Source organism: Mus musculus, chromosome 7, assembly GCF_000001635.26.
Source record: "Mus musculus strain C57BL/6J chromosome 7, GRCm38.p6 C57BL/6J".
NCBI lineage: Eukaryota > Metazoa > Chordata > Mammalia > Rodentia > Muridae > Mus > Mus musculus.
In genome coordinates this window covers 11,079,304-11,092,877 of record NC_000073.6, presented here as the reverse complement: position 1 = coordinate 11,092,877, position 13,574 = coordinate 11,079,304, and the positions used below count along the sequence as shown (strand labels likewise).

At 45.4% G+C, this 13,574-nt stretch overlaps 1 pseudogene; it reads right to left on the bottom strand.

The window, feature by feature from the left end:
- Window positions 1-3,403: 3,403 nt before the first annotated feature.
- Window positions 3,404-11,446, bottom strand: Gm7151 (annotated as a pseudogene).
- Between the last annotated feature and the right edge of the window lie 2,128 nt (window positions 11,447-13,574).

Here is a 13,574-nt window from a genome sequence, read left to right as displayed (position 1 = left end):
CTTTATTAGAAGCTAAATGGCACCAAACAGGACACAGTTATTAAACCAAATCCTAGATGATTGTTGCCCATTGTCACAGAAGTTATCTTTGGGATTCTAGATTATTTCTAGGAAAGAGTCATCTGGGTTCCTTTAGATCGACTTAGAGGACACAATTCCAAAATGTTAGTTATAGAAAAGGAGGCAGGTTGGTACGTATTAGGGAGTGAGCTCCTATTTCCTTAGGTATGGCCTCCAGTGCAGAAATGGCCCTCTCAGGTACAAAGTGAAGGGGAAAAGTAAGAAATAAAGGGAAAGGACGTGACTGCTTGTAGGTATGGTGGAAGAGAAAGTTTACCATAGATAAGTGGGAGAGCACAGCTAGAGACAGAAACACCTGGGAGAGTCCAGAGTGGACATGACCCTGAGCCGTGTGAGAAGAGGAGCAGCAGAAGAGAGAGACAGGAGGCGAGGGGAAAGTGCAGCAGCCAAGAGGCCCAAAAGAGCAGGGATAACCAAACTTGTTAGATTGTAAAGGGAAGGACAGCTGGGGGCAGAGCAACCCAGCTCCAGAGCTGAGGGAATTTAAGGTAGGGGGTGCAAAGTATGCCAGCCAAGAACTCTTGGTGACCTGTATAAGGTTGTTTAACCCCCCCCCCCCCAGCGGCGGGTCTGCTTTGTTCTGTTTAGTAGACACTTAAGCTTTTTGTCCCAGCTTTGAAACCTAAGTCTAAAACAAGGGATGAGCAGGGCGTGGTGGCACACGCCTTTAATCCCAGCACTTGGGAGGCAGAGGCAGGCAGATTTCTGAGTTCGAGGCCAGCCTGGTCTACAAAGTGAGTTCCAGGACAGCCAGGTCTACACAGAGAAACCCTGTCTCGAAAAACAAAACAAAACAAAAAAACAAACAAACAAACAAAGACTCGGGATGAACTGGGTGGCCAGGCAGATCCACTTTTCCTAAGCAAACACAATTATAAAGACCTAGAGGCTCTCTTGATTGACAGGCTCTCCAAAATTTAAGGAAGCATCAAAAGTCTCCGAAAACCCATAAGCCTGGTGCCCACTAGGGAGGACGCCATCCTGCTACCATGCAGGCAGCAGAGCCAGGAATCCTGTGAACTCCATAGAAACCCTTACCTCCTTGCCCGGGGCAGGTGACTTTGGCTGCTGGCTGTCATGCCCAGGTCACAGAGCACAGCTAGGTTCACTGCAGTGTTTAGGTTTTGCTTGTGCACCCTTCCTCCTCACTACAGGCTAAACAGGAGTGCAGCTTAGATTCCCACACTGGATGTGAACTGAAGAGTAGCTCAAGGATGAAGTCACATAATGGAGCCAGTAGAGCCACAGGCATTAGCATTTCACTTGCAGAGCAAGCCACAAGACTCTTGTGCTCTATACCTTCTGGGTAACATAGTTCTTTCTCTGCTTACAAACGGATCACTCCCTCCCCAAAGAGAAGAGGTTTTCTTACTCTTTATATAAAATAAGATCCCAGACCTATCATCATGGCTTAGACATACCTATTACTATTTATTATTATTACTGTTGTTTTGGTTATTTCTTTTTTTCTTTTGTTTTATTGGATATTTTATTTACATTTCAAATGTTATCCCCTTTCCTTGTTTCACCTCTGAAAACCATCTATCCTCTTCCCCCTCCCCCTGCTCAGCAACCCACCCATTGCCATTTCCTGGCCCTGGCATTCCCCTACACTGGGGCATAGAGCCTTCCCAGGACCAAGGACCTCTCCTCCCACTGATGACTGACAAGGCCATCCTCTGCTACATATGCAGCTGGAGCCATGAGTGACACCATATGTACTCTTTGGTTGGTGGTTTACACCCTGGGAGCTCTGGGGGTACTGGTTAGTTCATATTGTTCTTCCTCCTATGGGGCTTCAGACCCCTTCAGCTCCTTGGTTCCTTTCTCTAGATCCTCCATTGGGGACCCTGTGCTCAGTCCAATGGTTGGCTGAGAGCATCCACCTCTGTAGTTGTCAGGCACTGGTAGAGTCTCTCAGGAGACAGCTATAACAGGCTTCTGTCAGCAAGCACATCTTGGCATCCACAATAGTGGCTGGGTTTATGGATCCCCAGGTGGAGCAGTCTCTGGTTCTTCATTCCTTCAGTCACTGTTCCACACTTTGTAACTCCTTCCATGGGTATTTTGTTCCCTCTTCTAAGAAGGATGGAAGTATCCACACTTTGGACTTCCTTTTTTTTTTTTTTTTTTTTTTTTTTTTTGAGTTTCATGTGGTTTGTGAATTGTACCTTGGGTATTCTGAGCTTCTGGGCTAATATCCACATATCAGTGAGTACATACCATGTGCGTTCTTTTCTGATTGGGTTACCTCACACAGGATACTTTCTAGTTTTATCCATTTGCCTAAAATTCTCACAAATTCATCATTTTTAATAGCTGAGTAGTACTGTAGTGTGTACATGTACCACATTTTCTGTATCCATGCTTCCATTGAGGGACATCTGGGTTCTTTCCAGCTTCTGGCTATTATAAATAAGGATGCTATGAACATAGTGTAGCATGTGTCCTTATTATATGTTGGAGCATCTTCTGGGTATATGCCCAGGAGTGGTGTTATTATTACTTGAAATTGTTTTAATTTGAGACAATCTCGCTAAATTGGCCAGGTTGGCCTTGAACTGAACTTCTCCTGCTTGAGCCTCCTGAATACTTAAGATTGTAGGCATGGGTGACCAGGCCTGGCTTCAGATCCATCAAATAACAATGCACACAGCGAATGAGGATTTGGGGCCTGGTTGAGACTGACATTCTTTCTGTATAGAATGTAGATTGCAGTTTTGTATGTCTGGAACATTTGCCCAAAATCAGGGCAAGTGTAAAGCTGGTAAACTGAGTGCTCTAGAGAGGACCCCCTGTTCTACACATACAACATCTCTCCTTATATACCAACTTCCTTTCATTTAGTGGTTATTTTATGTGTGTGTAAGCATGGGTGTGCCTCTGTCCATGTGCAGAAGCACGGGGACTGAGTTTGATCCCCAGCAACCAGGTACAAGCTGGGCTTACTTTAGTGCTTCTGTGATCTTGGCACTGGGGAGCTGGACATAGGAGGACCACTGTGTTTTATTTACCAGCCAGTCAAGCCAACTTGGTGATTTCATGTTCAGTTCACAGATCTTTCCTCTCAGAATATGAGATGGAGAGCACTAGAAGGAACCACCTGATGTGGGCTTCTGGCCTCCACCTCTATCACTCATGTAAGACAAATGTTTCAATTCAATCCACACACTAACTCACTCAAGCAAGAAGACTGATGCTAAAGTAATCAGTTTTAATTAACATCAGTTCATAAAAGAGAAAACAAGCAAACCACATGCACTAACAAACAGAGCCTGGAGAGCTTCCTGAAGAAATGCATAGGGATAGAGATGGACAGGGCTTAGGAAGCCCCCTGAACACAGGGAGGCAGCACCCTTTGAGAGTGTTCCCTGACCCAGGGGTGTTTCAGGACCTGGGCCAGGCTCAGCTGCTTCTATGGATGGTACCTAAAAAACTTGGAGATCAAGTCCTGGGCTCCTGCAGGTACTGATGAAGGAAACTTAAAATCCACCTAATGAGCCAGGGAAAGAAGAATAGAATCTAGTTATTCTCTTTGGGTAATCTTCTCACTGTACTATAAGTCTCCTCATGGCACCCTTTTGGCTATTAGCAGATAATCTTTTGTATACACTCCAGTCCCCAAAGGCCCACCCAGGAGCCATCACTGTCTGGCTTCCTGGTGAATGTCATGCATATGTGTGTGTGTGTGTGTGTGTGTGTGTGTGTGTGTGTGTGTGTGTGTGTTTGTGTGTGTGTACACGCGTGCGCGCACAACATACGTGGCAGATGCGTCTATATGTCTCACTAGAGGTGCTGCTCTCAAAGGGTGGCTTCCCCATCAGCAGTTCATAGCAGAGCATCCCAATACACCACAGATCAACCATCTCATTGTACAGTTTCTCCTCTATCATTTCCGGGGGCAAGTATTCCAGAGTCCCACAAATTGTCTTTCTCTTAGAACAAAACACAGAAGGTTGGGCTGTGCGTAGGCTCAAAAGAAGTGAAGTCACACACACAAAATAAAAAACCAAAAAACAAAAAACAAAAACCAAGGACAAAAAAACGGGCAGTGGTGGTGCATGCCTTTAATTCCAGCACTTGGGAGGCAGAGGCAGGCAGATTTCTGAGTTCAAGGCCAGCCTGGTCTATAAAGTGAGTTCCAGGATAGCCAGAGCTACACAGAGAAACCCTGTCTCAAAAAAACAAAAAAACAAACAAACAAACAAAAACCGGAAGAAGGGAAATCTTCCCTGTTCAGCTTCCAAGGAAATGGGAGACACAGGGACATCCTGAATGGTCTACTCCTGTGCATGCCTGAGACAAGGAGAACTGTTCATAAATACCAACTCTTAATATGGTTCAAGATTCAGAGGGGTTATAGGAGGTGAGTCAGGGGGCAAAGCACTTGCAAGGGGAATTCCTGAGGACCTGAGTTCTATCCCCCAGAACCCACATAAAGCCGGGTCCATGACTATAGTCCTAGAACTTCTATAGTGAGATGGGAGGCAGAGAAGAATCATAGAAAGTCTTTAGACCATCTAGGCAACTATAAAAGGCAAACAAAAGACCTTGTCTCAAATAAGGTGGAAGGTGAGGGACTGTCTTGAAGGTGTCCTCTTACATACCCAACCTCCTCCCAGACACAACATGGCACATGTGTGTCTACACGCACACATGAGAATAAACACAGGTTTGCTTTTTAACATTCAGGGAAAGCAGATGGATATAGTAATAGCTCACATCTCTTAATTCTGGCATTTGGGAAGGTTGCAACAGGTAGAGCATTGTGTTTGACACTAGAATGAATCCACAACCAGTCAGACAAGGCAGGGCTAGAGAGATGACTCAGTGGTTAAGAGCACTGGCTGTTCTTCTACAAGACCCTGGATAGATTTTAAGCAACCATGTGGCTGCTTACAACCAACTGATGCCCTCTTTGGCTTCCAAGAGAACAGGCATGAAAAACGGTGCACAAGTCCTAGATACAGGGAAAACATCCATACATAGAAGATAAAAATTAAAAAAACTAAACCAACTCAGAAAAAGTAAATACTATAAGGGAAGATACAGTAATCTCATGTTTTAAAACATGGAGTAGCATATCACCTGTAGCATAACATCACAGGATTGCTGTAAGACTGAAACCAGCCTGGTGGACTACAGAGTCAGTGACTGAGGAAGATTTTTTTTCATATTTATTTTTTAAATTAGTTATTTTCTTCATTTACATTTCAAATGTTATCCCAAATGTCTCCCATACCCCCCCCCACTCCCACTTCTTGGTCTTGGCATTCGCCTGTACTGAGGTATATAAAGTTTGCAAGACCAAGGGGCCTCTCTTCCCAATAATGGCCGACTAGGCCATCTTCTAATACATATGCAGCTAGAGACATGAGCTCTGGAGGTACTGGTTAGTTCATATTGTTTTTCTACTTATAGGGTTGCAGACTCCTTTAGCTCCTTGGGTACTTTCTCTAGCTCTTCCATTGGGGGCCCTGTGATCCATCCAATAGCTAACCGTGAGCCTCCACTTCTGTGTTTACCCATCCCTGGCATAGCCTCACAAGAGACAGCTATATCAGGGTCCTTTCAGCAAAATCTTGCTGGTGTATAAAATGGTGTCAGAGTTTGGAGTCTGATTATGGGGTGGATCCGTGGGTATGGCAGTCTCTAGATGGTCTATCCTTTCGTCTGAGGAAGATTTAAGATGTACATAATGATGGTGTGTGTCTCAAGAGGAACCAAGGAAATGTAGCTCATCGACATAGGGAAATTCCTTCCTGGGATGTTTGCTAATTTTACATGGAATCTTACTGGCAAAGGCAAACACTGATAAAGACTAGGAAAGCAAAACTCTATTTGTGTTGTGTATGTGTGTGTGTGTGTGTGTGTGTGTGTACATACCTACAGACACACACTAACAAAGACAGAGGATGACATTCAGTGTCTTTATTAACTATATTCCTTTAAGGCAAGGTCTCTCATTGGACCTCACCCAGTCATTTCTGCCAGAGGCTGGCCAGCTTTTAGGATCTGCCTGTCTCCATCACTCAAGGCAGGGGTTAAATTAATCCTGAGTCATGGCCAGGTATTTGCAGGTTCATTTCATTTAAAGTCAGGTTTCCTGATCACAAAGGAACTGTTCTATCTACTGAGTTCATCACCCTACCCACCCAATTCTTTCAATTTGCAAGTGCATTTTAAAAGTTTGTATTTGGAAAAGGTGCTTGTTAACCCCAAGGCCCAGTTTGTATCTGGGCCTTCCATGTGAGATGAATTCACTTAGGAAATGCCTCACTAGTGTGAGTTTCCCACCGCCATCCCATCCAACATACCTGAGAGAGGAAGTATGCACAAACCACACAAAGTCTGAGATCTTCACCTCACTGTTGAGGCCCAGCAGGAGATTCTCTGGCTTGATGTCCCTGTGAATCACCTTCTTCTCATGGCAGTAGGTCAGGGCATCTGACATCTCCTGTATTATCTGTGTGAACAAAAGCAGCGTGGGGGGAAGACTTTCACAGCTTCCCTGTGAGGTAGAACAGACATTATGAATTTTATCATTGCCATGGAATCTCATTTTTTCTACTATAATTCTATTGTGTCTTTGTGTGTGTACACACAGCAATAGGGAGCATAGAGGACAATCTTTAGAGTGGTGCCTTACTGTCTATCGACCTTGTTTTTCTTGTTTTGAGGCAGGGTTTCTCTCTGTAGCTCTTACTACCCTGGAACTCTCTCTGTAGCTCAGGGAGTGAAGGCCTTAGTCAACACCACTTGCCTCTTTGTTCTTTTTAAAAGAGGGCCTTCACTGTCTGGCTCAGGTCAACCTTAAACTCATGAGATCTGCCTGTCCACGGTTAAAAACTAGCCAGGTTCCCCCCCATAGACTTAGCAGAACAGGAGGCAGACACAGAAGTTGTGCTGAGTGTATCCTCCCCCAGCCTTGAGTAGGCTGGCTCAGACCTTGCTGCCACTGTGAAGGAGACCACCTGGAGTGGAGCCTTCTGACCCTGTACCCCCTGAGGCCACACTAACTGAGTTCCTGAGTGGGAGGCCAGAACTGTATAGGAGAGAACATGAAAGAAGTAAAGAGACCAAGACAGATTTCTGATCAAGGCCCAATGTTTACTAAGAGTCTCTGCTTATAAAGGGGGGTGGTCCATCCCCTGCCAAGCCAGGCTTTTTGATGCTTTGTTGCTAAGTTGTAAACACTAGTCTTTCAGAGCTATTAGCATTAGGTTGCCAAGTTCACAGGTTGTAGGCTCTCTCAAGAAGACAGGTTCAGCCTCTCAGCTCTAAGTGCTTCTTGGAAAAGAGCAGTGCCAGGTGACAGAACAATAGAGCCATCTAGGTGGGAAGGCTCCACCCCAGCTGGTCTCATTCACAGTGGCAGCAAGGTCTGAGCCAGCCTACTCAAGGCTGGGGGAGGCTATAGCTGAGCCAGTCACAACATTCCCCCTAAAGGATCAGAGGGAAGGCTATAAGAGTCAGAGATTTTATTGTCCAGCAAAGCCTACTGATGCTGCAGGGATAGTGAGTGCTAGGGCTTTTCTTAAAGTGCCCTACAATTTCTAGGTACCTTTTTTTTTTTTTTTTTTTTCCTTTTATGAGATAAGGTTGCACTATGTAACCTTATGGCCTGAAACTTGATATGTAGACCAAGCTGACCTTGAACTCCTGAGCCTTCTGCCCCAGCCTTCAAATTCTGGAATTATAGGCCAGCAACACTATGCTCAGCTAGCTTTCCAATATATGTTTATGGTTTCATTTTCTATCTAGTAGAGTTGGACTTTTTATATACTATTTTCATTGCATTTATTTGTTTTTCTGTGCCTATATATGTGAATAAGTGCATGGATAGGTACAAGGACAACCTTCTGGGTTTTATCTATCCTTTGACCATGTGTGTCCCAGGATGCTGGTGTTCAGCCTGGAGAGCAAGCATCCTTACCCAATGAGCTGTTTCTCCAGCCCTAGTTAGAATCTAATGCTTGTTAAGAAAGACTCCTGGTGTGGTAGCCAGCACTAGGGAAGCAGAGGCAAGAGGATTTCTGTGAATTTGAAGCCAGCCTGTCTATATATTTTGTTCCAGGTCAGACAAGAAGTGAAAGAACCTGTCTCAAAAAGAAAAAAAAAATTATCAATAATAATATTCTGTGGCTACACTGGGATCAGCCCAAGACCATAAACACACTAGAGAAGAACTAGACCAACAAGTTACATCTAAGCACACCTAAAAACCAAAACATACAAACAAACAAACAAACAAACAACCCTCATGGAAACAAACAGTCCAAAGCTGGGTGGCCTGTCATCCTAGGAGTTACGAGGCTGCAATGTCAAGGTTAACCTAGGCTATACACGCGTTCCAAGTCATTCTGAGCTGTTTAGAAAAGACTCTGCCTCAGGAAGGGAAATACAGCACCCTGAGCCAGGCATCATCCTGGAGATTTCAGGGAAGCCTGGGCCAGCCTGGGCTATCTAGCAAGATTTCTTGCAACTCATAAAAAAAAGATATGAAGGCTAGTGAGATGTCTCAGTGGGTAAGAGAGCTTGCTGTACATGCCTGGTGATCTGGAGTTTCATCCCTGGAAGCCACATAAAGGTGAAAGGAGAAAACAGACTCTTCTCCAAGTTGTCTCATGACTTCTATATGTGCCCACTACGGCCTGTATGCTCCCCCATCCCACATCCCACACTACTACACAAAAGATTAAGTTAAAAAGAGTTGGGAAGGGGATATTGGCAGCTACAATCAGTCATTGTCATCACTGCATGCATCTTTGGTCCCAGAACTCCCCTCACCATGGCTGTACGCTGCTGGTCCAACTTCTGATTTCTCTGAAGCTCCTTTTAGAGCTCACCTCCTGGAGCATACTCCAGAATTAAGTATATATGAGTGTCATCATAGAAGTAGTTGTACAGGCTAAGGATGTTCTGGTGTCTGAAGGAGGAAGGAAGGAAGAGTCAAGGCAGGGAAGATAGCACAGCAAACAGAGACATTTGTTGCCAAGTGTGCTAACCCGAGTACCACTCCCAGAATCTGTATGTGGAAGAGAGGAAATAATTCCTGCAAGTTGTCCTCCACATGTGTCCTGTGACTCACATGTAGCCCATGTGCCGTTACTCCCTGTAACTTTAAATAAATAAATAAATTGCTGAGCAGTTCAAGACTTTAATCACAGCACTCCAAAGGTAGATGCAGGCAAATCTGGGAGTTCAAGAGCAGCATGCTAGATCTATAGAGCAAATTCTAAGACAGCCATGGCTACACAGAGAAACCCTGTTTCCAAATAACCAAAACCAAAACTAAAATAAACAAATAAGTAGGTATAAGATAAAACCAATTACTTCGGGGCATAATTTCACTGTGTAACTCTGGTTGACCTGGAACTCCCTGGGAACCATCAGGCTGGCCTCACACCCAGTGATCCCCATGCCTCTGCTTCTCAGGGTCTCCGGACAAAGAAATACCCTTTTAAAAAAGATGTGCATCATCTGAGGAGCAACACTGGGGGTTGACCTCTGACCTGCACATATATGTATACTTGAAACTGGTGTGTCCAATACCAGGAAATACTTGTCCTAACTGGAATGAGTTACAGAGAAGAGTCTTCAGGTGGAAAACAAAATGCTTATTTGGGAGTCATGAAGACTGAGTTCAGAAGTCAAGGGCAGCAAGAGGGCAGCAGGCGCTGGAGAACTCTAGCTCTGAGTTCCACATAGGTCAGGCTTACTGTAGGTGTGCCTGGATCTCCACTTCCCTGCGAAGTTGGTGCTCCAATCCCTCCTTCTCTATCTCAGACTTGAAGAGGACCTTCAGGGCCACGATGAAATGACTTTCCTTGAGCCGAGCCAAGTACACATGCCCAAATTTCGCCCTGCCCAGAGGATGCCCGATTTCAAAGTCATTGATGGTGAAATGCTTCCTGAATAGATGGAAGAGATGGCCTCATCTCAGAGACTGGGAAGAGTTAGAGGTCCCCAACCGCTCCCCTTCCTCATTCACTGAGCTCACAACCTCAGCTGTGGTCTTCCATAGGGAAAATAGCATTTTAGATCCATGAGCCAATGCTCCTCTTGCCCTGCTTACTAGTCACCTGAGTCCCATTTTCTTTCTTCTAGAAACTTTGGCAAAGCACTCACCTGGTTTAGGTGCTGGGCTCCATCTGGCCAGTAGCTAAGAAAAGAGAGAAGAAAAACGGGTCTGGTTATGCTCAATAACAACCCTAGTCTGTGGGAGGTAGACAAGGAGGCAGGAGTTCAAAGTCACCCTCCACTCCATAGCAATTTTGAGGCCCACTTAGTCCACAAGAGAATCACCCTATCAGAGACTGGGGGAAGGTGGGAGGAGTTAGGGTATAAGAGAGGGGAAGGGGCATCAAGAAAGTTGTCGGGGAGGGCATGTGTGATGGTTTGTATATTCTTGGATCAGGGAGTGGCACCATCTGAAGGTGTGGCCTTGTTGGAATAGGTGTGATCTGGTTGGAATGGGTGCGTCACTGTGGATGTGGGTATAAGATCCTCACCCTAGTTGCCTGGAAGTTAGTCTTCCACTAGCATACCTTGAATGAAGACATAGAACTCTCAGCAACTCCTTTGCCATGCCTGCCTGGATACTGCTATGCTCCCACCTTCATGATAATGGACTGAACCTCTGAACCTGTAAGCCAGCCCTAATTAAATGTTGTTTTTTTTATAAGACTTGCCTTGGTCATGGTGTCTGTTCACAGCAGTAAAACCCTAATTAAGACAGCATGGAAGGGAAAGGAAAAAGTGAGGAGAAAAAGAAGGACTGCAGGAAAAGGAGAGATGGAAAGTAAGTCCAGGAAAGGAGGGGGAAGAGGAAAGAGAGGGAGGAGAGGGGAAAGGGAGAGGGAGAAGGAAGAGAAAGAGCAAGAGGAAGAGAGAGAGAGGGAGTGAGGGAGAGAGGGAGAGGGAGGGTGAGGCAGAGAGAGAAGGCTGCCAATGAACACACACACACATACCACACCCCTTGCTGCGGATCCCAGTGACCTCTAACTGTCCCCATCCTGCTGCCTTGTCCTCCTGCTTGCAGGGAATTTTCACATGGGTGCCACCACTTTGAAGTCAGTCCGGGTTCTCCTACCTCTTACTTGAGTGTGAAGCCCAGCCCGAAGGAGGTGACTTCCCTGAGCTCTAAAGGCGTGAGGGCAAGTTGAAGTCCTGCTAGTTGCTTAGATCCTGGAAAAGGGTAGGCGGGTAATGCTCTGACTCCAGCTTCCCCAACCGCCCGGAATGTCTCACCCACCCAGGGACACATGGGACACACACACTGGTAATCCACTAGCACAGCTGCACTCAAGGGGATTCCAGATTGCACTTTGGCAGAATCTAGTAGATCCCAGCTGGTAACCATTGGTTATCTTTCTGAAGTCATAGGCATGCCCAATAGGTGCGCCAGAGAAGCCAGGCTGCTCGCCCTATAGGATGGTGTGGGCGGGTCCAGAAGGTGCCTAAAATCACTAGGGAGGAAAGTACCATTTGCTGAGGTCAGCAGGAGGGTTACTAAGTGTTTGTGTAGGTATAGAGGACTGGCAATCAACCTCGAGGACTCCGTAGTAAGAAACAGTAAATATGTGTCTCCTCTGTCAAACACGAAGAAATTTATGTTTATTAGAATAGGGAATTAAAATCTTTTCAAATCCTGCACTTGCCTTTAATCCCAGCACTCAGGAGGCACCGGGCATCTCTGAATTTGAGGCCAGCCTGATTTAAAAGAGCAAGTACCAGGAAAGCCAAAGCTACACAGAGACATCCTGTCTTGAAAAACAAAGTATTGGGGGCTGAAAATAAAAAACAACCCAAGCAAAGCAAGATACAAAGCAAGATATTGAATTAGGCAGCAGAAACTGACCAGTAGGGGATAGCAACACAGACTTGGGAGCTGACTGCTTCTTGGGACGTCCATCCACAAGTAGATGCCAAAAGTCTATTGTACTCAGGCTGCTACTGATCAGGCCACAGAACTTGGGAGCTGAAAAGCGACTCCAAGCCAGAAAATCACAGAAAAATTTAAGCCTGAAACAATCAACATTTGCGCCAAGTTACAGTTACATATTCCCACCCATCAGGATTTGCCAGACCCGGCATGACATACATTGTTCCTGCCTCTGGGACAGGATTAGCAGGCGTGGGCCTCCACAAGTGTCAGTAATGTTTGTTTGTATAACACTGTACATATTTTTACATTCCTGTTTAGAGGAATGTCCTCCTCTTAACTTAACGTTAATAACTCCATGATAATCGGAGACAGCCTGAGACCAGGAGGGGAGAAGATGATGTAGCTACTGTCTCAGCAAAATGGCAAACTCATCTGAAGGTGGGCAACTGTCTGTCCTGCAGAATGTGTCCCCACCTGCAGGTCTGTTCCCACCCTGTGGTCTGAGAAATGTTAGCCTCTCCCTTCCAAGAGGAGCAAGTGTTCCAAGACCTTCCCAAAGTTCCTGACCTTTTCAGTACCCAGGGAGGTCTTTAGGAACTTAAACTTTATTTGACCCCTGTTCAAAATGGAAGCTCTATTCAAAAGGCTCCAGTTTGGTTCCTTCTTACAAAACAAATGTTTAAACCCTCCAACTAATTTGTGAGACTTTTTTGCAAGTGTCCTTTTATGTTTGTCATCCCTTGCCCTCTGCCACCTCCCCACCCCAAGGGGTTCCTTTTTTTAGAGCTGGGTATTTTGATAATCCTTATGGTGACCAGGCTGGCCTGGAATTCAAACAGATCTGTCTGCCTCTGGCTCCAGAGAGCTGGGATCAAAGGCCTGTGTTTCCACAACACAAGGCCAATCCAAGTATTATGACCCTCCCTATGCAGTAAAGATTTTGTTTTCACAAAGGCTCACTACTTTCTTTTTTTGTTTTGTTTTGGGTGTTTTGTTTTGTTTTTGTTTTTCAAGACAGGGTTTCTCTGTGTAGCCCTTTGTAGTTCTGGAACTCACTCTGTTCAAGCCCAGTCTGGCCTTGAACTCAGAAATCTGCCTGCTCTGCCTCCCAAATGCCTGGATTAAAGGCATGTGCCACCAGTGCCCAGCTGGCTCATTGCTTTTAAAGGGAATTGACTGCCTGGAGCAGTGACCCTTTCCTGAACCACCACCTGAAAAACAAGCAAACACACGTGTTTCCTGGTTGTATTCCCTTTGCATAGTCTTGAACTCACAAAGACACACTCCTCCCCTCCCCCCTGCACTCCCAATATGCACACACCTCTGCCACCCAGGTGCTGGGATTAAAGGCATGCCCTACAGCCAGCCAGCTAAGAGATACATTTTAAGAGTAGTCACTATGCTAAAAACAAAAATCTATAGCCTTCCAGTTTTAGTTTTTATTGCTTGAGGTTTGATTTTTCTTTAGTTGTTGTTGTTGTTTGTTTGTTTTTTGAGACCGCGCCTCACTGTAGCCTAGATTGGTCTGGAATTCACTATGAAGCCCATGTCTTTTCATGTACCCAATGGACACCCTAGGCTGTGCAATGTAGAGTGGCCTCAA